At 49.4% G+C, this 27,815-nt stretch overlaps 1 long non-coding RNA gene and 1 other non-coding gene across 2 annotated transcripts in view; one reads left to right on the forward strand and one right to left on the reverse strand.

The window, feature by feature from the left end:
* Positions 1-2,168: 2,168 nt before the first annotated feature.
* TRNAD-GUC (transfer RNA aspartic acid (anticodon GUC)) lies at positions 2,169-2,240 on the reverse strand. The gene has a single exon. It is a non-coding gene; the product is annotated as a tRNA-Asp (tRNA).
* Positions 2,241-2,370: 130 nt separating this feature from the next.
* LOC138294245 (uncharacterized) overlaps positions 2,371-27,815 on the forward strand; it is a 41,706-nt gene continuing 16,261 nt past the window's right edge. The window contains exons 1-2 of the long non-coding RNA XR_011203299.1: positions 2,371-3,668; positions 22,207-22,445. This is a non-coding gene — a long non-coding RNA (uncharacterized lncRNA). The remainder of the gene's footprint in view (positions 3,669-22,206; positions 22,446-27,815) is intronic.

The raw sequence follows: 27,815 nt of genomic DNA on the forward strand, positions 1-27,815 counted from the left end.
CTCTGCCCTCATATGGAGGCCGCGAAGCGGACGTGCGCAGCGGGCGCGCCGCTGGCGCGCCTAATGCAAGCCCGTCTGCGCCTGGACCGCACCCAGCACCAGAACCCCTGGAACCCGCACCCCCCGCAACGCCAGACTGCACTACGACGCAAGCACCCTCCACGCACTCAACACCAGACGAGACCACCCCTGCTACCGGGCCACCCCGAAACGCACCCAGAGGCCTTTCACCTGCCGGAACTGCAGATTCACCAGCATCCAACCTTCCACACCACCAGCCAGAGAACCCAAGCACCTCCGCTGCAACCTCCTCAACACCCGCTCCACTCGCAAGCACGCCATCGAACTCTGGGACCTCCGAGACTCCACCGCCCCGACGTCGCCTTCCTGATGGAGACCTGGCTGAACGCCACCTCAGCACCAGACATCACCATAGCCATCCCACAGGGCTACAAGATCTCCCGCAGAGACCGCACCAACGGAGTGGGAGGAGGAATCGCCATCATCCACAAAGACTCCATCAAAATCTCAACGAACACCGATGACACCCTCACCACCGCCGAGCACATGCACTTCCAGATCCACACCGACCCCAACACCACCCTCAGAGGAACTCTCATCTACAGACCTCCCGGACCCCGCCCACAGTTCAGTGACACCATTGCCAACTTCATCAGCACCCACGCCCTCGCTTCCACGGACTACATCCTCCTCGGGGACCTGAACTTCCACCTCGAGAACAACAACGACGCCAACTCCACCGCCCTGATCGCCAACCTCGGACTCAAACAGCTCGTAACGACACCTACTCACGCCGCTGGACACACGCTCGACCCCATCTTCTCCGCAAGCCCTCACGTCTCCTTCAACCACACCACCGAACCACACTGGACCGACCACAGATGCGTCCACTTCACCTTCAGAAAACCCACCACACACCACTGCAGCCAACAGCTACCACGCCGCTGCTGGGGCAAGGTCACAGAGGACCAACTGACTACCGCCCTCGCCCTGAGACCACCCACCGACCCCACCGACCTAGACACCGCCGCGACCAACCTCACACAGTGGATCAACGACTGCGCCAACACTCCATCGCATCCAGAATGCCTTGGCCCGACTCATCCTCGATGTCCCCCGCCGCAGCCACATCACACTCCACCTGAGAGGCCTGCACTGGCTCCCAGTCAACAAAAGGATCACCTTCAAGCTCCTGATCCACGCACACAAAGCACTGCACAACACCGGACCCACCTACCTTAACAACCGACTCAGGTTCCACACCCCCACCCGAAGCCTCCGCTCAGCCAACCTCGCCTTCGCCACAGTCCCCCGCATCCAAAAAACCACCGGCGGCAGCAGATCCTTCTCCTACCTCGCCGCCAAGACCTGGTACACTCTCCCCACCATCCTACGACAGACCCAGGACCTGCTGGCCTTCAGAAGACTCCTCAAGACCTGGCTCTTCGACCAGTAGCACCCCCTGCTCCCCAGCGCCTTGAGACCCTCGCGGGTATGTAGCGCGCTTTAAAAATGCAGTGATTGATTGATTGACCACTATGGCTTCTAAGCACCTCTAGACTGGGGTGTGGTTGTCACACAGCCTAGGAAATTAGGGCAGCAATGTGGCAATTAAAAAAGAGAAATGGAGAATGAAGCCAAGGCGGATCTACTGATAGGCAGATCAGTGGGAACTAACACTGTTGGGATCCTCCATGACAAGCGAACTCCACAAACCTTGGGCAGAGACATGCTCAGACTAGAAACAAGGGAAGCAGGTCCGACAAACAGCCACCAAAATAAACTAGGAATTAAAAGCAACCACAGGATGAACAACAGACAGCTCACAATTGGTCCAAGAATACACCCTCATTTAACAAAACTGCTTACTAGATGAACACTCAAGAACCCGAGTCTTTCCAGGGATTGTGTTTTTCCGCTGGATGTTTTTAAAACATCTGCATGTGAACTAATAAACAAACCTTACATCTCGTTGGGATGTGTAGTGGCCATCGACTGGAACTGCAAGTTCTGCTATTCGTATACCGAATCCTGTAATAATGATATTGTAGAGTTCGTTTAAAATATTATATATAATAATACTTTTGAAATGTACAAGTGTATATTAAAAATATTGTACATAAAAATTAAGAAAAAAAAAAAGCATTCTCCCCGTCGGGGAATTGAACCCCGGTCTCCCGCGTGACAGGCGGGGATACTGACCACTATACTAACGAGGAACTCCTGAAATATGACGTGCCAGAGCCATCTTTCCAAATGTGCAACTGCCAGTGTGTGCGTCATTTCCAGGAAGTGCATAACTCTTTAGGAAGACAGGAAGTATACCTCACAGCCGTCCATCTTGAAAAGGAAAGTTGTCAGGCTCACAACAGCGAAAGTTCACTGAGAGAGCAAAGCATACTTTAATTTTTTATCGTATCAGGGTAATGTTCGTTTATGCTCACATGCAACGGATTACGGGATTCATTAAATACACGTTCTGAAGATCAGCACCTTGGTTTGACATTTGTTGGGTAATCTGTGGACTGACCAAGGACCTCACCTTCCGGACGTCCACCGGATGTCCGCCCGCCGCGAGGGAGCCCCGCCCGCCGCTGCAGCACAAACAAACAGTGCACCAGTAGTTTGCCAGTTTGGGCTACTCCTCGCACAAATGGGTGACATTTCCCCATTTGTGCGGTGAAAAAAACCACACCACCGGGCGGGTGACGTATCTCTGGGCGGGATTGTGCCCGGTGTGCGTCTTTTTTGTGTGCATGAGGCGGCGCCTCATCGTCGTCTCTGGCTGCACTGTGCTCTTAATGTGCACACTGCCCCCTGAGCTCAGCTGGCTGCTCTCCTCGCTTTGGCTGCCCGCATCAGTGCTTAATTTGTGCCTCATGTTCCCGGTGAGGAGCACCTGCACTTATTTTTGAGGGCCTGCACTTATTATTCTGCCTCAAGCATTTATTGCGAGCAAAAGACTCATATGAAAACCGGAGAAAGAGAAAAATGAAAAAACGTCACAATAGGAGAAAACAGAAAGCTGCAGGAGTGAGCTGAAGGGGCAGGGAGTGGCTGTAAATGGATTGAAGAGACCCGAGATGGTTTCAGGCTTACGCTGCCTCCGTGTTTGCACATTTAATTGCAGCAGCTGCGTGTTTGAGAGGCGGGCTTTTGGCACAGGCACATTTTTATTTACGAATTAAGCACTGGCGTGTAGGCTCAAGCCCTCTCACCCTGGCCTCCCCTCTCCCAAGACAACCCCCTCCCAGACCTCACCCTCGTTAGGCGGCAGCAGCTTACCATGGGCACACATATAATGTTAACACAAGTTGTTACATTAAGGCGCAAGGCTAATATTACTACTTGTGTCGTTATTGGCAGCATGACCCAGTAGAGGTTTGTAGTAGGACCATCATTCTCATTTGGTGCTTGAAAATGCTTCTAAAGATGGCCCTGTTTGAAAGGAATCCTGCCCAGTGTGTCCCCACTGCTCTAGTCACAGAGTGATGTGTGCTCAAGAAGAGAGTCAAGCTTCGCAGGGACCAGGCCTGAAATAAAAAAGTCTCCTCTCTTTCTCCTCTTTTATGTCACCGTGCTTAAGCCCTGATGAGCTCAAAGAAGAATACTAATAATGAGAAGATAAATCTGTTGATTGACCCACGGTAGGCAATGATTTGTGTTTTGTCTAATAGCAGTTTTGACTTCTATAAAATAGAATAGAGGGTTAATGTGCCTGCTGCAAAGTACATCTCTTGTTACTTCAAGTTTTAAAATTACAATACTGCAGATATAGCACAGTGAGGTAACAACCAGAATCCTGGATCTGCATGCACGCAGCAAGGCATACGTTTAGAACCTTATTTTTTTTCTCCAAACTTTTGATATTCTAGGATTGCTATAAAGGCTTAATTTGGATAGTAATAGCATCTAATTGTGTATAAACAACACCAGCTACTGTATTATGTGTTAAATCTGGACATTGTGTTTCTCCGGATGAAGCACTATTAACATACAACAGCTATCAGGATGAATGATATGTGACTCCTACACCTTGTAACCCTCATTGCTTATGTAACATTCCTTGTACATTGATTTATACTCTTCTGTAATTCATTGTTTCATATAGTTGTGATATAAAGTATTCTGACACCGTACCCTATGCCCTGGGCTGAGTAGCGCTACAAAATAAATTAAATTTAAAAAAGTGCCATTTAAATTATTACTAAAGTAATTACTGAAACAGACAGAGACACATTGGAGATTCTTATAGTGTCGGCATATCTCACATACAGGGGTATAAGAAAACCAAAATTCTGCCTTCAAATCGTAGTTTCTCTAAGCGCTTGTGAAGTGATAACAAAATGGGTGATTTTTTCTCTTCTACTGCATTGGCATCTAACTTTTGGAGTCCGAGGTGGAAGTGAAAATAAGAAACCCATCTTATAGTACAGGTTCCTTCTCTGAAAGGAAAGCAGATAAGTTGTGGGTGTTGCTGAATGAGCCCTAGGGTCTGCAAATTACACTGGGACAAATTCAGCATCTTCCACTATCCCTGGCCCAGTTCCAAGTTAATAAGTGCTACTGGCTGTGGCTGGGCCCCCATTCGATTTTACACTCATGAAAGGGAATACATAAACAAAGAGAGAGTGAACGCCTGGTGCTGAAGAGGAAAGCAGTGACACATGAGACGTGCAGGTGGAGGATTTCAGAAAAATGTGGGGGAGAGAAAGTGCCTCATAGCCCGGGCCTCACCTTACCCAGATGGGCTTACAAAACTGGCTTTAACCCATAGGGTGGCTGAACGGGTTCAAGTTACATGTGATCATCATGCTGTGTCCTATGCAGAGAGGGCAATAATTGGCTGTTGATGCAGTTTAAACCCCTTCATGACTCATTCGAACGCACTGTGAGAAACTCAGACTGCTTTCATCATCAGGACTTTTTATCGTACCCCACCATAAACATCCACCCATGAGCTGAACTCACTGAGACACCTAGAGGTGACTCATTTTACAACATACACTATAGAAGTGCGTGAAAACAAAACAAAAAACACACCTGGAAAAAGAACAGACTCTTAGGTAAAGAATGGTAAAATGAAAATGAAGATGACAAGTAAACAAGAACTTCTTTGCTGGCATGAGTTAGGCTAGGGTTTTTTACAGTCATTGTTGAGAAATTGGTCAATGCTTTTGACTTGAAATGTAAGTATATGAATATGTCATTTTTAGAACCTGCTCCGCTTAAAGTCATAGGTAGGTGATAGGTTTAAAGGAGCTGCACAGCCTAATGAAATAGCACTGGTCAGTGGTGATATGAGAGTGAGACTACTAGTGATGAAGGAGAGTGGAATTGAATTGGACAAGTGGAGGCATGGCGGTGTCCCCAGCCTTGAGGGAGCGTTAATGTTGAGATGTTGGGGGAGGGTATCACCTAAGGTTTTAGAAAGGAGTCTTTTTCTTTTCCGCTCCAATATTTCTCATTTGGTCTCCAAACAAACCCATCTGCTTCTTGCCAAAACTAGGAACTTTAGTCTAACCTTTGCTGAAACACAAAGGCAATGACATAGGTCCTGTATACGTTTTAGTGTCACAGGAGGTGATCATGGTGAAAGACTTTGGAGTGGAGGGCAGGGGACTATTCAGAGTAAGCAACTATATCCTTTTTGGTCTTTGTACAGTCAGGGAGTGGGCCTCAAGTTACATCTTGTCAAACAAGTTGTGCTGGAATTGCTTTTCCGCCATGGTGTTTTTTTTTATATATGTGAATCCTTAAGTGTGGTGTTCATCATGCGAGATCCATGAAATGAATTAAATGTCCTGTTTGAGGAGTCACATTACTTAAAGAGTTTCAACGTCTCTACTCTTGGAGTTCATTAAAATGGGTTATAAAGTTCGGTCATCAATCCCAGGTTCAGGTTTGGATTTATGGTGACCAAAGTAACAGTTGGGTCCTAGTGGGGACCGATCTTCAGAATCATTAGTTACTAACAGAATTAGGACATGTTTGCAGAAGTGCAGAGGTGCCCATTGAACCTCCTCCCACTATAGGCACATTGAATAGAAATTAGAATTATGCTTCAAATGGTTCCTGACGGCTGTTTTTGCATATATTAAGCGTTGTAACTTTGGGCTGGTTTCTGGGCTAAAACTGGTCTGCGTTGGGATGAATTTGGGCTTAAACTTGGGCAGCTTTGGGCTTGGGACCGATCTAAAAATCTGACAACACTATGCTCCAGTCCATGACTGGCTATTGGGATGAATTGGGACTTGGGGGACAGCCGACCGCCAGGAAGACCTGCCCCCCCGGGACATTTGGACGAGGGGTGGCACAGTCTAACGACTGTACTAATTTTGAGCTACATCCGTTAAAATGTGTAGCCCAAAGGTATATATGCCATCATTTTGTACCTGCCACCACCATTTTGTCTGGTGAAGGTACGTGGTGGCAGCCCATAGCGTTAGGCTTACCGGCATTTTCGTTCAGGCAGTTGTACCCAGCATATCAAATCAGTCCCTTTCTTAGCACCAGTACTTGATTATGGGTTCCAGCACGTCCTCAGAGTGTATGGTGCAGGAGGCACTATGCCTCTTAGCGGTGGCCTGTCACCTGGATTTGGTCACTGGAAGCGGCGTGGCACGCTTCCATTGGAATGGCAGTGGCAATTCTCACCTGCTCGCCACTACGCGGTGAGAGGAACACCTCTGAGGGACCTGAGGTAGACGACCGGGGCTGGCCGCATACATGCGATGTGGCCTGGGAGAAGACAAAGGGAGGGGCGGGCCACAGATCATAAGCGGCGATGCACATACTGGGCCGGCTCAGGTGCAGAAGGCTCTCCAGGGTCAAAGTAGGCAGAAAAGCCCAGTCCCATAAATAAACTGGAGCAAGCACCCGGCAGTGTCGGAAATGGTGGGGAGGGCCAGACCAGCAATGGTCAAGGCCTATTTCTAGACACTGGAGTCAGGGCAGGCCCCTCACATAATGGAGCAGGGATAAGTGATCTGTGGCAGCAGGAGATGGGGGTGAGGCAACATCCCACCTACCAGGAGGCATCTACTGAATCAGGGGAAGGGCAACATTATATAATGGGATTCTGGAATTGGTTGGCCGGAGCTCCAGAGGCCTTCCAGAAACAGTGGAAAGAGGCAAGCTTAGTGGAGAAAAGAGAATGGGCTCCGCAACGGGGTAAATGGAGACATCCAGGGATACATTCAAGCAAGGGGCTGCCGTAGCTGCAGAGCCGAGGGAAACTTGGTAACCTCAGCAGAGTACGCGTTCCACATTTGCAGAAGCTCAATTGGAGTCGAGCGAGGATCAATCAATAAATAAGGAATTTGTAAAGCTCACTACTCACCTGTGAGGGTCTCAAGACACTGAGGAAGGGGGAGGCGAGAAGGGGGCAGGTGCTGCTACTGCTCCAACAGCCAGGTCTTGAGAAGTTTCCTGAAGGTAAGCAGGTCTTTGATCTGGCACAGGTGGGTGGGAAGAGTGTTCCACATTTTGGCGCCGAGGTGCAAGAATGATCTACCGCCGGTTGTAGTTCTGCTGACGTGTGGGACGGTTGCGAGGGCGAGGTCGAGGTCGGCGGAACAGAGATGCCGAAGGAGAGTTGTCTGTTGAGGTATTCTGGTCCGGTGTTGTGCAGTGCCTTGTGAGCGTGGGTGAGGAGTTTGAAGGTGATTCACTTGTTGAGTGGGAGCCAGTGCAGGTTTCTGAGGTGGTCTGTGATGTGGCAGTGGTGGGGGATGTACAGGATGAGGCGTGCAGAGGCGTTCTGGATGCGTTGCAGCCTCCTCTGGAATTTGGCCGTGGTTCCTGCGTAGAGGGCATTGCCGTAGTCCAGTTTGCTGCTTACAAGGGCTTGGGTGACTTCTTCTGGTTGATGGAGGATGAAGGCCTGCTGGGGCCTGCGTGGGGGGAGAGAAAGAAACCTTGTAAAGTATATTCATGCAAGAGGGATAGGGGATGCACCCCCATTAGGGAGGGTTAAAACAGTCCCAGGTACAGGTCTTGAGACAGCAGGAGGTGGACAGGGGTAGTAAAGGCCTGTAATATGTGGCATAGGGGGTCATTCTGACCTCGGCGGTAAATGGCGCTTACCGCCGGCCAGAAAGCCGCCATAACACCGCCGCGGCCGCGGTAAACCGCCACGGTCATTCTGACCCGCAACTGCCAAACCGACGAAAACCCGACATCCTCAATAATCCGCCACACCAAAGGTCAGCGAAAAAATGGCGCTGACCAAACCTCCACTGTCACGCCAACAGAAATACGCCCATTCCATTCCGACCTACAAATCCACGCAGCGGTCTTTCAAACGCGGTATTCCATTGGCGGTGCACACCGCCGCGGTCAAAATACACACACCCATAGAAAACTCAGCCACATTGGTCAGTTCGAAATACACACACCTGATACACATACTAACACCACTCCCACACACCCAACACAATATAAAACACACACCCACATCACCCACAAGCCCCTATGACCCGAAATCATTGACGAAAGCTAGAGACAGAGCACAGAATAGAGAATCCCACAACACAGAGGCACACAACACCATCACCCACACAGAATCCACGCACCAAACACCACACACCACCACACGCACCACACTCATCACCACAAACGCCACCCCACACCTCAACCACACCACCCCATGGCACCCCAAAGACACCCCAGGTTCAGTGACGCCGAACTCAGGGTCATGGTGGAGGAAATAGTCTGTGTAGAGCCCCAGCTCTTCGGGGCACAGGTGCAGCACACCACAATTGCCAGGAAGATGGAGCTATTGCAAAGGATAGTGGACAGGGTTAACGGGGTGGGACAGCATCCACGCAATCGGGAGGACATCAGGAAGAGATGGAACGACCTACGGGGGAAGGTGCGTTCCATGGTATCAAGGCACAACATAGTGGTGCAGAAGACTGGCGGCAGACCCCCACCTACTCCCCCAGAATTTACCGCGTGGGAGGAGGAAGTCTTGCACATCCTGCATCCTGAGGGCCTCGCTGGAGTAGGCGGAGGAATGGACTCTGGTAAGGCAAATCTTCACTACTGCTTCCCACCCCCACCCCACCTGCATGCCAAATCATACCCCCACCCTCACCCCCTCCCCCATCACACCAACCCCTAGCAAAAGCCACACCATCACAACCCACCCATCCCAACACCAAGCCCTGCATGCGACCACAAAGCATGGACACCCATCACCAAAGCATGCCCACTGCACACACACATCACCCCCACAAACCACCCTCACAAAAGCCCCCACAAGGAAATGCCTGCACATGGGTACACGGACACCCACCCATCACACGAAATCCCACACACAGAAGCTATAACCATACCTTTATACCCCTGCAGGACCCGAACGCCACCACACCGCCACAGAGGGTCCAGAGATGTCCATCCCACCCCCAGAAGAGGCCCCCAGCGATGACAGCAGCTCTGTCTCCCTGGAGCCAGACGACCAGCCCGGCCCATCGGGGACCTCTGGACAGTCGGTTCCCCACAGACAGCCACAGGCTACACCAGACCCAACCCCCTCTGGGAACACCAGCACAGCTCCCACCCAGCGGGCCCATGCCTCTGTCTCCAGGGCACGTAAATCAGCAGTGTGTCCACCACTACAGGGCACCCAGGTTGACCCACCACCCCAACAACAACAGGGACCTGGGGGCAGTGGTAGTGGGCACACCGTCCAGGGGACAGAGGCCCAGGAACACAGGGGAACTGGGAGGGCTGCTGTGCGACAGGGGGGGGACAGGCCCGGGGAACCGACTCTCCTAGAGGCCCTCTCCTCCATCATGGGAGCATACCACCGCTCCCAGGAGACGATGGCGACGGTACTGGCCCGGTTCCAGGAGATCCAGGAACTGCAGGAGGAACGGTACATTGGGTTCAGGGAGGAACTGAGGAACATCGGTTCCGCAATGGGGACCATCGTCCTGGCCCTTACCCAGATCGTCACCACATTGCGGGACCATGTGGCACCCCAAAGGGCCCCTGTCACTAGCCCAGGCCAGGAACAGCCTACCACCTCCGCCGGCGCCAGTGGACAGGAGGCCCCCACACAACGACAGGCCCCCAGAACCCCACTTCCTGCAGAAGAAGAACCAACCCGCAAGCGGAACCTGAGATCTCACAAGAAGACAGAGTAGGATTGCAAGACCCCCGCCAGCCTAAGATACCCCCTGATGTCATCCCACTGTCCCACATTGTCACCCTGTCCAACCTTGAACTGCCCCTGCTCCATCCTTCCACAGGCATATGGACAATGCACCTGTGCGACTGAGAACTGGACTCTGCCATGGACATTACTCCACCCCCACCCATCCCCGCTTCCCAATCATTTACCTATATCTAACACTTAAAATAAATCACTTATTCCACTTAAATAAACAGGAGTCTGCTTGTATTCTTAACAAATGTATTACACATAACGGTTCAATAATGTCCAGTTACTTTGTGATGACAACATACCAATTTCAATAAGCTTTAGTCCATGGGCAAACAAAGCTGAAGTCAGGCAGTGTGTCATACAGCTCTGAAAAGGGAAGGGAAAGTCACAAATCAGTTAACAGGAACTGGGGGGAAACACAGACAGTGGAGACGCATGAGGCCTTAAGTAAATGTAAATTGGGGTGGCTGTTTCTTACCTGTGTGCTACTGAAAGTATTGTTGTATGACTGTATCCCTGTTGTCCGTGTCGTCCCCGTCGTCTTCCTCCTCTTTACTCTCCACAGGCTCCACAGCTGCAACAACACCACCATCTGGACCATCCTCCTGCAGAAAAGGCACCTGGCGTCGCAATGCAAGATTGTGAAGCATACAGCAGGCCACGATGATCTGGCACACCTTCTTTGGTGAGTACATGAGGGATCCCCCTGTCATATGCAGGCACCTAAACCTGGCCTTCAGGACCCCGAAGGTCCTTTCTATGATCCTCCTAGATCGCCCATGGGCCTCATTGTACCGTTCCTCTGCCCTGGTCCGGGGATTCCTCACTGGGGTCAGTAGCCACGACAGGTTGGGGTAACCAGAGTCACCAATTAGCCACACACGGTGTCTCTGTAGCTGTTCCATCACATAAGGGATGCTGCTATTTCGCATGACATACGCGTCATGCACTGACCCAGGGAACTTGGCATTTACATGGGAGATGTACTGGTCAGCCAAACACACCACCTGGACATTCATCGAATGGTAACTTTTTCTGTTTCGGTACACCTGCTCTCTGTCTTTGGGGGGAACCAAAGCCACATGGGTCCCATCAATGGCCCCAATGATGTTGGGGATATGTCCAAGGGCATAGAAATCACCCTTCACTGTAGCCAATTCGCCCACCTCAGGGAAAATAATGTAGCTCCGCATGTATTTCATCAGGGCAGACAACACTCTGGATAAAACCTTAGAAAACATAGGCTGAGACATCCCAGATGATATGGCCACTGTTGTCTGAAACGACCCACTTGCCAAAAAATGGAGTACTGACAGAAACTGCACCAGAGGGGGAATCCCTGTGGGTTGGCGGATGGGGGACATCAGGTCTGGCTCCAGCTGGGCACATAGTTCATGTATAGTTGCTCTGTCAAGCCGGTATGTAAGTATGATATGTCGTTCTTCCATTGTCGACAGGTCCACCAGCGGTCGGTACACAGGAGGATTCATCCTTCTCCTCGCAAGTCCCAGCGGACGGTGCCTAGGAAGGACAACATGGAGCACAGAGTCAAGCAACTCACAGGTACGTAACCACAGCTTGCACAGTACACAATTCGCTATGCATTGAATGGCTTGTATGAGTGGCAATGCAAGGCCTAGGCCTGTGTGACGCAGTAGAAATCATGCCATGTGGGCCCTTGAAATGGCGGCTGTCTTACCTGTGAAGTGTGACAGTGGGATGTGAGGTCACTGCGCTGGCGTGGCACACCGTGGCAGTAGGCGGTCGAAGACCGCGGCGCAAAGCAGCATTGGTTAACATTGAACCCTATGGGTCTCAGGAGCCAATGACGATGTGCGCCGGCGGTCGCGGTACGCACCGCCGCGGGCGTGACCGCCATTTTCTATCTGATTAATCACTCGAGACCTGATCATCCACAGGAGAGGACCTATACTGCAAGTGCTGCTGTGACCTCGGTCTGGGAGATACAATGGCTGCTGCGACTGGGGAAAGGGCCTCTGCCTTCACTTCCGAAGAATTGGAGAAACTTGTTGATGGGGTCCTCCCCCAGTATGCGCTACTCTACGGTCCTCCAGACCAACAGGTTAGTACACAGGGTGCACGCTGAATGGGCTATGCCTGTGTTGAGTGGGGTGTATGTAAGATGGTGGGGAGGGGAGCGAATGAGGAGTGCAACGCACGACAGATGGGAACATGTGCCACATGGCAAGGTTGGGGAGGGGGGGGCACTCACATCTACCATGTAGAAAAGTGATGATATTTCCTTTCCCACCCTGTACATGTCAAATAGGTCAGCGCCCATCAGAAGATCATCATTTGGCGTGCCATCGCCAAGGACGTCCGGGCCCTGGGGGTCCACAACAGACAGGGCACCCACTGCCGAAAGAGGTGGGAGGACATCCGCCGCGGGACCAGAAAGACCGCTGAGTCTCTGCTGGGGATGGCCTCCCAACGTAGGAGGGGTGCCAGCCGCCAATTGACCCCCCTGATGTCCCGGATCCTGGCGGTGGCCTACCCCGATTTGGATGGGCGCGTGAGGACATCACAGCAGACACAAGGGGGGTGAGTATCAGCACATTCTGCTATCTTTGCGCGCAGTGGAGGTGTCTGGGTTGGGGAGGAGGGCTGTGGGTGACTCAAGGCCAGGGCGCTTTCTGTAGGCTAGTCCCCTCCGTTAGGCATGGCCCTGTGCCCCCGCCCCCCACCTCTGTAGGGTGCCAAGTACAGCTATCCATGGTCCTGCATCACCCATGTGTGCATTTGTCGTCCATAGACCTGTAGGCCTAGTCACAAGAACTGAGTAGTGTACCCCGATTGCGCAGCGTAGTGCAGGGGGCTTCTGTGTCTGTCCTCTCCGCCAACGGTGTTGCCAATGCATGCACTCAACCTGTCTTCATTTCTCCCCCCCACCCATTTTCTTTTTCTTCCTGTGCATGTGTGCATTAGCATCATCAGGCGGAGGAGAAGTGGCATCGGCGCACAAGGGAGCTGCATCTCACATGTCCCACAAGCATTCACACAAACAACATCCAGATGCAGACATGCCAACAGTCACTACCACCTCTGTGTCCCCCTCCTCCTCGTCTCCCTCCTCCCTCCCTGTGACGTCTCCACTCACACCTGCATGCACACCACCATCAGCCAGTACTTCCATCACCAGCACACACTCCATTACAGTCAGCACACGTGCAGTCACCACCCCACTGCCATTTACACGTCCCCTGTGTCCTCTCCCACTGTGTCTGTCACCCCCTCTTCCAAGCCACACAAACGCAGGCAGCCACCCACCCAACAGCCATCCACCTCACGACAGCCTCCAGCCCAAGCACCTGCACCCAAAGACAGCACACTTGACTCTCCTACAACCACATCCTCTTCCTCCACTCCCATACCCACTGCACCTACCCTTCCCATTGCTCCTAAAAAACTTTTCCTCTCCAAAATTAACCTCTTTGCATCACCTGACCCACCCCCTCCATCTGGTAAGAGTCCAAAGAGCACGTCAGCCACCACCAGCCCTGCATCTAGTATCACCATAGTGCAGGGCTATTGGAGTCCACCAGCTCCTAGGGAAGGAACATCGGCCAGCAGCAAGGGGACAGCCAGCCCACCCCCTGGGAAGAGGACAAGAAAAATTAAGGGCCGGCGCGAAAAGCCTGAGACGGCTGCCACCAAGGAGAGTGGCCTTGCCACGTCACCTGCCACATCATCTAAGGGAGGCAAGGGCCAGAGAGCTGCAGCGAAGAAGGGCAAGGGCAGCAGGGCGGAGAAGACATGCAGCAGCCGAGCGCACCAGGAGGGCCCCACCAGCCCCATACCGGGTGTGACGGACGACACCCACGGGCCCAAGACTCCATCACAGGAGGGCCCCGCTACCGCAAGGTCGGAGGGCGACTAAGCGGGGAGTCTTGGCCAGGTCTGGCTCCCTTGAAAGACAGGACAAGCACCGCTGAAGAGGGCCCGCCAAGACAGGCACCGCTGAACAGGGCCCCGCCGTGAAGAGCACCGCTGAAGAGGGCCCTGCCAAGACAGGCACCGCTGAACTGGGCCCCGCCGTGAAGAGCACCGCTGAAGAGGGCCCCGCCGTGAAGAGCACCGCTGAACAGGGCCCCGCCAAGACAGGCACCGCTGAACTGGGCCCCGCCATGAAGAGCACCGCTGAAGAGGGCCCCGCCAAGACAGGCACCGCTGAACTTCCTCCCTGCCGTGACGAGCACCGCTGAAGAGGGCCCCACCGTGCAGAGCAACCGCTGAAGAGGGCCCCGCCGTGAAGAGCACCGCTGAAGAGGGCCCCGCCAAGACAGGCACCGCTGAACTGGGCCCCGCCGTGAAGAGCACCGCTGAAGAGGGCCCCGCCAAGACAGGCACCGCTGAACTGGGCCCCGCCAAGACAGGCACCGCTGAATAGGGCCCTACCGTGAAGAGCACCGCTCCGCTGGGCCCTTCCTGTCAAACCCCGCTCCGCTGGGCCCTTCCTGTCAAGCACCGCTCCGCTGGGCCCTTCCTGTCAAGCACCGCTCCGTTGGGCACCGCCGTCTCAAGCACCGCTCCGCTGGGCCCTTCATCTCAAGCACCGCTCCGCTGGGCCCTTCCTGTCAAGCACTGCTCCGCTGGACCCTTCATCTCAAGCACCGCTCCGCTGGGCACCGCCGTCTCAAGCACCGCTCCGCTGGGCCCTTCCTGTCAAGCACCGCTCCGCTGGGCCCTTCCTCTCAAGCACCGCTCCGCTGGGCCCTTCCTCTCAAGCACCGCTCCGCTGGGCCCTTCCTCTCAAGCACCACTCCGCTGGGCCCTTCCTCTCAAGCACCGCTCCGCTGGGCCCTTCCTCTCAAGCACCGCTCCGCTGGGCCCTTCCTCTCAAGCACCGCTCCGCTGGGCCCTTCCTCTCAGGCACCGCTCCGCTGGGCCCTTCCTCTCAGGCACCGCTCCGCTGGGCCCTTCCTCTCAGGCACCGCTCCGCTGGGCCCTTCCTCTCAGGCACCGCTCCGCTGGGCCCTTCCTCTCAGGCACCGCTCCGCTGGGCCCTTCCTCTCAAGCACCGCTCCGCTGGGGCCTTCCTCTCAAGCACCGCTCCGCTGGGGCCTTCCTCTCAAGCACCGCTCCGCTGGGGCCTTCCTCTCAAGCACCGCTCCGCTGGGGCCTTCCTCTCAAGCACCGCTCCGCTGGGCACCGCCGTCTCAAGCACCGCTCCGCTGGGCACCGCCGTCTCAAGCACCGCTGGTCCATTGACAGTGCCGGTTCTGTGTCGAGCAGGTGTTCACGAAGCACTCTGGGCACCATGCCTCCTCCAATACCAGTGGAGTCGGTTATCCATCTGACGGACTGTGGCTTTGCACTCCCCAGGATGGTACAGTGGGCATGGAGGCCCCTCGTGGATCTGGCGTCGTGGACTCATGTGGCTGAGGTGCCCCCCTTTCCCTTCCCCCTGAGGTGCCTGTTGTTTTATCATCTGATGCCCCTGCAGTGTTCTCTCCAATGGTATCCGGTCTCATGTGTGGGCTTTGCCCATGTGTTTGTACACATTGGCCCACGGACTATGGATATTTAACGGACTGTGCAGGACTTATTGACTATGTTTATACTTTGCACTATGTTCATTATTTCTTTTGTATATTTCAATTGGCATATTTACCATGACTTCAATGAACCTATTTTATACATAAATTTTAAACTTCATTTTAATTATGTCTTTGCATTCTTCCGGGGGGTTTGGGGGGTGTCACTCTGACTTGTTGCTCTGCATTGGTGTGTAGGTATTGGGGGGGTGGGTTGGGGGGGTGGGTGTATTGCGTATGTGTGTGCACGTAACCTTTCCTCCTCCCCCCTCCCCTGTGTCGTAGGTGCAGTACTCACCGTTGTTGTCTGCGCCGGCGTTCGTACTCCTGGTAGATGAGCAGGTAGACAATAGCCGGTAGGATGTGTAATTCGGGCTCCATGCTGTCCTCCTTCCTCGTGGAGTGTATATAGGTGAGCGTTTTCCCGTTCGTAGTCTGTTTCCGCCGTGTTTTTATCGGCGGGGCTCCCGCCCCGGAAAAGGTGGCGGATTGGTGAGTTGTGATAGGGTGGGCGGTACATTGTCTGCCGCCTGCCTGTTGGCGGTGACCGCCGCGCAGTTTGTCGGTCCCGCCGTGGCGGTCGGAGTGTTAAAGTGCCGGGCTGTGTTGGCGGTTCCCGCCAGGGTCAGAATTCCATTTTTTGGACTGCCTGCCTGTTGGCGGGTTGGCCGCCGCTTTGTCACCGACCGCCAGGGTTAGAATGACCCCCATAGTGTGCAATTGTTTTACTAATTGTGTTTCTGCTCAATTCTTCTATGTCATTCTTCAATGTTTCCCCCTGTTTACTTTTGACCTCTGATTCTGTGTGTGACATCAGTGTCCTCGGGTTCTAGAGTCTCATGGAAGTCAGTTGGAGGCTGGCTCTGAACCTCTGAGGATGCTGATGGCTGTCGTGGATCTTCTCAATAAAGATACTGCATAATTCGACACAGGAGTGTGAATAGCAATTTTTTCCTGAACATAAGTTTGCTCTTATTATTCCACCTCTACATTTTTTGGTACCAGGAGTTGGGTGGAAGTCGATCCACTGACCGTCATAGATTTTGTCTATTGACGCTGGAGGTGCTGGAAGATCTTTAACATTAATAGTCACTTGGGCTGCACTTTTCAGCCTACATCGTGAATTCTACTTTGCCGTGTCAGGTGAGGATTTAAGAAGTTGGAACTCACCTGAGCCGTTGTGGCACGGGACAGCCCTCAAGCGCTTTGTTCGCAAGCGCGTTCTCAGGGGCGAGCCCGAGGCTGTGGTTGCTAAGGCCGGTTGCAATTCCACTTGGAGACACGGGAACAGCGCGTGTTGCTTCGAGTGCGTTCTCCGCTCTCTGTTGCACGTCACTGAGGACGTTGTGTTCTTGCGTCAGCACGTTTGCCGCATTCAGGGCGTCTTTCTGGTTGCCCAGCAACGAGGGTCACGGAAAGGTTTGCTTACAGGAAGAAGCCCTGCTGGTGCCTCGCAACGCGCATCACAGCAGGGTGCGAATACGAAGGAGGCATACAAGGTGGCTATTGTGAACAAATTTGTACACGATGTCCGTCGTGCTCAATTTTTGACATTGAGTTAGCTGGAGCGCTACTGAATGCGTAGCGGTTATTTACTGCGTGTGTGCCCAATTTATGGTCTGTTCCTCGGAACGGTCAGAAGAAGGACGAAGTTGAAAGTAAAAAAGAATGGACGAAATGCAGAAGTGAACGCTTTGATCTTTGCCAACATCAATATTGTGTTCCTTCTTTTCCTTTTTTTGTTTCTACTTATAGGTGGTTACAGACTTGGACCTTATGTTTTGATTATAACTACCTATGTGGGTGTGGTTTTATGACATTCTTTTGGGGTACATGTTTTATTTGTCTTATTCCAAATTGTAATTTTAACATGTCTTCACATCATGTAGTGGTGCAACCTCCCCCTTTCATACAAAGAGCTGGGAAACCAGAGATCAGATGGAGCGAATGGTTGCGAATCTTTGAGAACTATCTGACTGCAATAGATGCTAATTACTTTTCTCCGGGCAGGAAATTAGCTCTTCTTTTCAACCATCTTTGGGTTGCGGGACAGCTTGTGTTCGATAATTTGCCAGTCGTTCCGCCACCACTGAATGAAGACATAGTTTGGGATGTATACATTGAGGGAAAGGAGAGGTTTCAGGAAACAGTCCTCAGATGATTCCAATGTATTGCTGGAAAGGCTTAATTTTGCAGTTTGTAAACAGTCAATGGATGAGTCTGTTGATGAGTATCTGGCTACGTTGTGTGTGCTTGCTGCTAAGTGTGATTTTGGTAATATTGTGGATGTGTATATAAGGGACCAGTTTGTTTTCCACTGCTAGTAAAAACCAATCAAGAACGGCTTTTGGCATGTTGCAATCCATCCTTGGATGAAGCTGTTGATTTAGCGAAGGCTATTGAAAGGTCCATTATCGCATCAAGAGTTGTGTGTGGGCAGAGTGAACAAGGTACAGTTAGTCAAGTTGTTGATTATTCTGAAGTATGTTACATCAAGGAGAGATCCTTTAGACACAAGAAAGGCCAGTCTCAGTTGGCAAAGGCATGTTACCGGTGTGGTTCTCGTAATCACATAGGCAATAGCCAAATGTGTCCTGCTCTAGGGAAGAAGTGCTTGAAATGTCAAAAAATAGGCCATTTCCAAGTAGTGTGTAGACAATCTGTAAATAATTTCAATTCTGGGACCAGGATGAAAGTTAGCAATGTTCATACCCAAGATGTGGAAGATTTGGCAGATTGCTCGAATAAATTGTCTAATGTGATCTTAACGGTAGACTTACAATGTAATGACAAGAGTAATTGTGTAAGGCACGTCAAGGGACCTATTTGCAAAGCATTCTTTGATTCTAAGAAAATTCTGGTTATGGCAGATTCAGAAGCACTGGTTACCACTCTGGTGGACAAGACTTTCCTTAATTTCTGGCCAGCAACCATATCCTTAGAAAGTGCTGACATCATTCCCAAGGCTTTTGGGGATCAAGTTATTGATTTGTTGGGGTTCTTTTGTACTACCTTGGAAATTCTAGAAAGGCCTATAGTCACTAAAGTCTATGTAGCGGTAAATGGAAGGGACATTGTGGGGTGGAAAGATTTGGCTTGGTTAGGCATTATTCTATGTCCGGGGCAAGATAACCCCATTATTCTTGGAGGCAAGCCACACTGTGAGGATGGGGGTTCTGTTTTGTCTCTCACTTCCAACAATGCGGTGCCAACACACTTCACGCAGAAATTTCCGGGAGTTTTCAGTGATGCTGTTGGAACAGTGAAATGTTTTGAGCACTGCATTAAACTCAAGGAAGGAGCTGTCCCAGTTTCACACAGGATCAGACCTGTTCCTTTGTCCATCAGGGACCAATTGAAAGTTTTACTTGATAAATTGTTTTCGGATGGTATAATTACTCCTACAGATTGGTCAGAGTGGGTTTCTCCAATTGTCATCACAAAAAATGAATGGAGATCTTAGGTTATGTGTTGACTTGAGATCACTCAACAAAACAATTCTGGTGGATTGTCATCCGCTTCCGCACATTCAGGAGTTGATAACCACCTTAGGTAACTCAAAGTTTTTTTCGACTATAGATTTGTATTCGGCATATCACCAGATTCCACTTAGTGTAGGTTCTCAAGATTTGACTACATTCATCACGCCTTATGGAGCGTATAAATATCTTAGATTACCTTTTGGTCTGGCTTCGGCAGCAAGCATGTTCCAGAAGCTGATGGATTCTTTATTTGGTCATCTGGAAAATGTCTGTGCGTTCCAGGATGACATTTTAATCTACATGGAAAAAGTTGATGAACCTAGAGAGATTCTTGAAAAGGTGTTCACCATTCTTCATGATTATGGCATGACTATCAAAACTGAGAAGTGCTGATTCATGGTTGATAGTGTAGAGTACCATGGTCACTCCATCTCAGCTGAGGGCATTAAACCTAAAATGTGCAATCTGGAGGCTATAAAGAGGGCTCCTCCTCCCATCAACAAAGATGAGCTGCATTCCTTTCTTGGACTTTGCGAATATTATTCAAGGTTCGTTAATGGGTTTGCCTTCATGGTACAGCCTCTTAGTTCTTTGTTGAAAAAAGGCAGTAAATTTGTTTGGGATGATCATGTTTCTGATGCTTTTGAACGTATAAAGCAAGTTGTTTTGTCTGCTTAAACGTTGAAATCATTTATTCCCTCTGGAAAGTTGTTTATAACTGTTGATGCTAGCCTTAAGGGGCTTGGAGCTGTTTTTGGCCAGTGGGTTGATGACCAAGAAAATACTGTTGCATTTGCATCCAGAGCTCTTTCAGGTGCTGAGAGCAATTGTAGCACGATTGAAAGGCAGGCTTTAGCCTGTGTTTGGGCAGTTCAAAAATGTAGAACATATATTTGGGGAACTCATTTTGTGATTTACACTGATCACAAGCCTTTAGTATTTTTGTTGGGTGGTAACGGTTTAGGAAAAGCATCTGCCCGGCTTGTGCATCTTCTTTCGAAGTTACAAGAGTATAACCTTCAGGTGAAATATGTGTCTGGTGGGAAAAATCTTAGAGCGGATTGTCTATCACGTCTTCCGTTACCATGTGAATCTGCTGTTGGTGATGACCAAGATACTGAGTGTGTGGTAGGAGTATTGGATTTGATGTCTGCTTCTGGAGGTTTCTTTACGGAGGAAGACTGGAATTTAGCTATGTCTAATGATGTTATGTTGTCCCAAGTTTTGCATCACATTAAAAATGGTTGGCCAAACAAGAAGTACAGTGGTGAGATTAATGCTTTCAGTCAATTAGCTATGGAGTTGTCTTGTGAGAATGGCATCTGCATGACAGGTTCTATTTGGGTGCCACCTACTGATTTACGTCCAAGATTGATTGCGGTGGCACATGAAGGTCATCTGGGAGTTTCTTCAACTTGCAAAAGACTAAAGGCAAAATATTGGTGGCCTAATCTGGATAAACAAGTTGCTGACTTTGTTGACAAATGTCCATATTGCGTTGTGTCTGATAAGCATTGGAAATGCAATACAAAACCATTACATCCGGTCTCTTTCCCAAATATGCCGTGATAAATAATTGCTATAGATTTTTCTGGGCCATTTCATTTGTTGCCTAGGAATATGAGATATCTAATGGTTTCCATAGATTATTTTTCAAAATGGATATATTTTTCATTTGTGGGAGGATGCTGGTACTGATGCTGTGATTTCTTTCCTATCGGATCTTCTTTTGTTGGAAGGGGCTCCATCAGTAATTGTCACGGACAATGGAGTGCATTTCACTTCTGAGAAAATGGGAAGTTTCTTGGAAAGGTTTAATATTAAGCACTCGCAAGTTGCCTTATATAGTCCAGCTACTAATGGATTGGTAGAAAGAGCCAATCGCATTTTGAAAGAAGGGATTCAAACAGCTTTGGCTAGTAATTGTAATATGCATGACTTCCTTAAAGAGAAAATGTGGGCATAGTCTAATACACCGCATTCCACAACAGGCATTTCTCCTTTCACACTTCTCAGAGGAAGGGAGTCTAGATCCAATCTTGTACCAACCTGGTTAGCTGATTCGCTAGTTGACAAACTCAAAAAATCAGATGTGGAGTTGAAGAATTTAAAACAAAATGTCCTACAGAAGCAGTTAGTACAGAAAAGTTATTATGATGCTAGACATAGAGTCAAGGAAATAGACTTAAACCTATGTGATTGGGTATTGATAAAGAAACCCCAGAGAGTCTCTAAAGGGGAATCCAAATTTTCATTGCCTGTTAGGATAATTAGAGTCACAAAGGCATTTGTCCTACTAGAAGGAAAAGGGTGGTGGAATAGGAATTGTGTTGTTACTATTTCTGCTTCTCAGGCGGAAATATTCAGGAAATCTTACTCTGGAAGGGAAGAAAATTCTACTTCAAGTAGTTTGTTTCTTAATGACGCTTCAACAAAGTCAGCGGACATTGGAGGGAAAGAGGCTTCCATTAGTCACAGTGTAGTAGGACAACATAGTGGGGAGGCAGGGAACCACGGTTCCTCTAAGCTTCTGTGTACACGTAGCAATAGGATTGTTAAGTTGCCTTCTAAGTTCAATGATTTTTTGTTTTTTTGTTTTTCTGTTTGTTTTCTTTTGTTTGTTGTTTTAAGGGGGAAGATGATGTAATATGTGGCATAGTCTGCAATTGTTTTACTAATTGTGTTTCTTCTCAATTCTTCTATGTCATTCTTGAATGTTTCCCTCTGTTTACTTTTGACCTCTGATTCAGTGTGTGACATCAGTGTCCTCGGGTTCTAGAGTCTCATGGAAGTCAGTTGGAGGCTGGCTCTGAACCTGTGAGGATGCTGATGGCTTTCGTAGATCTTCTTAATAAAGATACTGCATAATTCGACACAGGAGTGTGAATAGCAGTTTTTCCTGGACATAAGTTTGCTCTTATTATTCAACCCCCTACAAGGGCGCTGCACACTGGATTTGTCTTTGCTTTTACAGGTTTCTGTAGCAGGCGAATACGCTGACTTGGGAGAGGTTTGTACAGCTCACTCACCCTGAGGGGAAGGGACTGCGCTGTGCAGCCAGCCTGATAGCGGTGTGGCACCACGACTCGAGCACCCAACATTGGTCAATGGCAGCCTCGCAGGGAAGGATTACGTCAAGAACACTCTGCAACTCCAGCCACCCAGCAACCTTTCCTGGAAAACCTGTTGAGAGCGTTTGGTTTATCCCGCGAGGTGAGTGTTTGGTTTCTCCCGCGAGGGAACAGGTGGTGCCTTTGTGCGTGGCCAGTAGAAGCTCCCAAGGGGGAGCAGGCAGCACCAGGTTGGGAGAGGTGCACTGTCAACAAGGTGTGGCAGGGCAAAAATGCAGCTGGATGCAAGAGGATTGCATGCAGGGGGAGGAGCTGATGTATGAGGAGGACAGTGTGGAGGAAGGGCGGCTTGTGGAGGAGGCTGGAGAGTACACAGCGTACAGTGGGGAGGGGAGGGTCTGAAAATGCATATGTGGTGACATTTTGCAGGTGAGACCGAAAGAACAGACCCCACACAGGTGACAGATGGTGCTGGACAGGAATCTTTCACTGGAAAGGCGGCAGGCTTTGGAGCGGGTGCCGACTTTGTTGCCGTGTAGGACACGGGGTGGGGGCCAGGAGATTCAGAGATCAGTTTTAAAAGGGGTTGATAGGGGTTGTGGCCAAGACCCTGAGGACCTGAGCCTTTATAAGGGCAAATACAGACACAGGGATGTAGACGGGCGGGGTAGATGGTGAAGTAGGGGAGACCAAAAAGGAGAAGTAAAAGTGGCAGGATCATCAGAGCACAAAGCCACAGAGAGTGGCGAAGACAGTCAGCCTGCTAGCAATGTCGGCAATGAAGAAGGTAAGCAAGGGGTGGATAAGATGAAGAGTAAGGAACTGAAAATAAAGAAGCTTCCATACATGTGAGTAACTAAACTATTTGGGGCTCATCTCATGATGGCCACTAAGGAGAACATTTGGAAGGAGAAATACTTAGAAATGTTCAAATTGCTCCTTAGAGAAGAGAAGGCCAAAGAGGGGTCGAAGGAGGAGGAGTATGAGTTGGCAGGTTTGTCTTTGTCACATAATCACATTCGATTGTTAGCGATTGTTAGCGGAGTGAAATAGGATTTGAGAATGTGGCGTTTCTTTTTAGAATCCTTCAATGGGATTCCCATACACAGCCCATGGGAAATAGACTGGGACGTACAAATGTTCTCATATGCCTCTGGAAAGGGAGATGGTGTGCAGAGGAGTGGATGCCCACATGGAAGAACGGGGACAGAAGTATAGCATTTCTAGAGCTTTTCCACTAGTGGTTGCTGTGTATTTGTGGGCTGCATTTTACAACACAAGCGGGTCATCCTTAGAATGGATAATATGGCAGTGCTACAGGTTGTGAATAGACAGTCCGCCAGGGACCCATATATTTTGAAACTTTTAAGAGTATTTGTGTTGGCTTGTCTTAAGAATTACATCGCATTTATGGCCAGACACATGCCAGGTGTAGACAATGACATTGCAGATGCTTTGTCTCGTTCACAGTGTGTGCGTTTCCATGGACTTGTCACAGAGGTGTACGGAGACAATACTTCCATGCCATTGGAATTGTGGAACATAGACGACAAACAATTCTAAAGCTGGTGATACAGCCCTTATCGGTATCCTCAAGAAAGGAGTATTCACAAGCATGGACAGATTTTCTGCTATTGGGGGCTCGCAAGTGAGTGACGGAATGGGACAGGGTAGAGGACGTAGTACAGTTTATCATGGGCTCAATTGACAAACGTCATTCAAGGGTAACCATAGCAGGGAAACTATCAGACATTGCATTCGTAGGTAAGCTATGCTGGGGCTATGCACCTTTGGCGGGGGAATTAGGTAAAAGGATCCCCAAAGGATGGGCAAAGGAGCAAAGCAAGTTGACAGCCTTAAGGAGGCCATTGACTTTGGACATCTTGAAGACGGTATTGGATAATTTACCGGTCATTTTCATAATTAAATTTGAGTTTACATTGTTTTCCACGCTAATGTTGTGGATGTTTTTTGTAGCTTTCAGAGCTACTGGGGTGTTGCCAAGGGGTACGTTTGCAGTGGGAAGAGGTGAATATCCAAAACAGGTAGGATAAGGCTTTTCTTGCGTAGCTGTAAAACAGACCAAAGATGCTGGGGGGGGGGGGTACTGTGCCACTCCCTGTGCAAAAGGGTGAGTTTTTTTGCCCATTAACATGGGTAACACACAGGCAAAAAAACGTTTTTTAAACTACAGTATGTGAACATTTCGCTACTACTGTCCAGTAGGTTTTTGGGACCTGCCCATGTGCTGTATAGTTGGCTTATTCAATGGTAAAAATGGTTAAAAAAACAAACATTGTCAAAGCAATAGGTCTCGCCTATGCAAGAGCTATTGGCTATGCCAATGTATTTCAGCCACTTTGTTTACCAGGGTGACTGCTGTTCAACATGGCTAAAAGTTCATGATATAGAGGAGAGTGGCGTGGGGTGTTGTAGAGTGGAATGGCGAAGAGTGGAGTAGAGTATTGTAGAGTAGAGTGGCACAGTGTTGTGTATAGGAATAGCATAGTGTGGAGTCCATGGCATAGAGTAAAGTGGACTAGTGTAGAGTGCACTGGCGCAGAGTATTGCTGAGTATAGTGGCGGAGAGTCCAGTGGCATTAAATAGAGCAGCATACAATGCAGCATTGTAGAATGCAGTGGCAAAGAGTGGATTGGCACAGAGTGAAGCAGAGTGGCGTACAGTGCATGGAGTAAAGTAGATTGTTTCAGAGTAGATTGAAGTGGTGTAGGGTAGAGTGCGGTTGTGAAGAGTGGCATAGAGTGTAATGGCGTAGAGTAAAGTGGTGTAGAGTGTAGTGGCATAGAGTGCAATGATGCAGAGTAGATTAGAGTGGTGTACAGTGGATTGGCATAGAGTGCAGGGGTATAGAGTTGACTGTTGCAGAGTGAAGTGCATTGCCGTAGAGTGTATTGGCATAGACTGTAATGGCATAGAGTGCAGAGTGGTGTAGAATACAGTAGCATAGAGTGAAGTTGTGTAGAGTGGATTGGTTTGACATAGACTGGTGTAGTATAGAGTAGAGAGGCGAAGAGTGCAGTGGTGTGGAGTGGTGAAGAGTGCATTGGTGCAGAGTAGAGTGGTACTGGGTAGATGAGAGAGGCATAGCGTGAAGTGGTTTTGAGTGCAGTTGAGTAGTGCAAAGTGCAGTGGCATGGACTGGTGTAAAGTGGAGTGGAACAGAGGAAAGTGCAGTGGTGTGAAGTACTGCAAAGTAAAGTGGAGTGGCCTAGGATGGAGTATTCACGGTGTGGTAGCACACTGCCATGACAGACAATACATTTTCAATTGAATTGACCATTACATTTGCACAGACAGTGCTTTACTAATAAAGCTATGCAATCCACAGACGAAAATGTGTGGAAATTGCACCACCTAGTTTAATGATTTGTTTTGATCACATTAAAGTATTTTTTTCCAACACACTTCGGAAACAACAAAAATGTGCTTCATTTGTATGTTTATAATTCTGATATATTCTGAAATACTTACACAGTTCATGTAAATGTTGTCGTGAGCTAGAAGAAAACTCTTTCCTGCTGGCAGTATCCAACAAGATTGTCACTCACTTTGAAGTCAGAGAAAGAAAAGTAAACGATCACTCTTGGAAGACAGCACCTGACATTAGACCTTGGTCTTTGAAGGCACAGCAAATATGAGGAGACAAGAAGAAGAATTAAAGGCCTGTTAATAGAATGCAAGTTTGTGGAACAAAACAGTAAACATGCTTTAGGCAGCAGGAGGGACAAACTGAACCTGGAGAGCCTGAAACAAATTAAGCCAGCAAATGGAAAGCCAGAAAGAGAGTTACAAATGAGTTGCAAATGACAAAGTCAATGGTAATCAACAAGCGGAATGCATTCCTAAGTCAACTTTTTGAAAGTCCCCAAGATGTCTTTAGCAATCCAGACAGCAGTGCTGTCTGGTATGCTGCAACCTAAACCCATAAGAAGGGTGGGGGAACCACTGCTGCAGAAGAGGAACGGACTCAGGATGGGTGGATGGAATTGTAAAGTACGGAGGCAGTGATAAGCAGCCTGGAGTCCACCAGGCCTGAAGTCTGTCCATCCACAGCCCACTTTTTCAAATAAAAACTCTTCCCAAAAGTGAACATTAGGGGAAACATAGGGTAATACTGCTCTGGCTTATTTTATTAGACACAATTTGCATTTTCGGATAGCGTAGGTTAAGATACATCGTGCATGTGCATCTCAGCCACCGCTGCCATCAGTGTTGACTTGTCTGAGCAGTGCAATCAGGTGGACTAGATCAAAGTCAACCCCAGGGGCAACCTCCTGGCCACAGGTATCTTTCTCCCCTTTCCCTCTTCAGAAGAGATAGCTCATTGGGGCAATGTTCTTGATGAAGAGATGCTTGTAACCTACAGGATAGGGTAGAGGTTCCAATCCCTGCATGGTAGCTCAGTGGATTAATGCTCCTGATGCTCAGATCCATGTATTAGCTGCATGTCATTCATTTTAACACTTTCCCGGTAGTTTGTTGCATTAAGGCAGCTGATGCCAAGATGTGTTTATCACTAATGGATCTCAGGTTGCATTCCCAGTAAGAGAGGTCAGTGGGCTAATGTGTCAGTTGCAGACGGGGATGTGGAAAACTCCATGTTACAGATCTGATTCCTGGTGTGGAAAACTCACTCTTATTCTTCTCAACTTGATCCAACAAGTACCCATAAACCTGGAGTAAAGCAATATAGAACAAATAGCTGTGTTGCCTAACTCTGCACTGGAAGGTGTTCCATGGGCGTTGTGTGGGTGTTCCCATGCAACTCACATAGATTTTGATGTATTCCCAGATTTACCCGAATTGTTAAACCTGGGAATGCGCCAAAAATGGTACCAATTCCCAGAGGAGGTGCAATGAGTAGAAATATATTTATTTCTCATGTTTACTTCTTTCTATGTGTGTTGCGCTCTGCAGCACACATAGATAGATGAATATTCCTCAGGATATTGTTTTTGTGCAGGAAAGTTCCCCATCCTGCACAAAAACAATCTTGCTTATACTGCAGGCACCCTTGCTCTATGGTGCAAGGGTGCCTGCGTTGGCAGCCAAAATACAGCACATTTCCGCCTTTCCCTGCCATGCAGTACAGCGCCGCCGGGTGACTTACTGCGCTGCGCTGCATAACAGTCTCGTAAATATGCCCTGAACCATAAATAAACAACCCACCCTCAGTGCAGCTCCACCTGAAGCGTGCTGATCGGCGTTCCGGGCACCCGATGTCCTGGTTACAAGGTGTGCTCTAATCTGGGCATTCTCGTTAAAATGAATTGTAGCCTGGCAGCATGGCATGGGGGGCATTGACCACTTTCACTGAGTTGTGACTTAAGGATGGGCCTGAATAACAGAGGCTGTCATGAGGACACATGGTATTCCGCAGTGGTCTTAAAGAGCACACATTTTTGAGTGAGGTGGTGAAGGTGTTCACAGCATATTTATGATCTTTCAAAGGCTATATGAAGTTGTCTGGGTGACAGTACTTAATTTGAG

The sequence above is a fragment of the Pleurodeles waltl genome, chromosome 4_2 (genome assembly GCF_031143425.1).
Source record: "Pleurodeles waltl isolate 20211129_DDA chromosome 4_2, aPleWal1.hap1.20221129, whole genome shotgun sequence".
Taxonomy (NCBI): Eukaryota; Metazoa; Chordata; class Amphibia; order Caudata; family Salamandridae; genus Pleurodeles; species Pleurodeles waltl.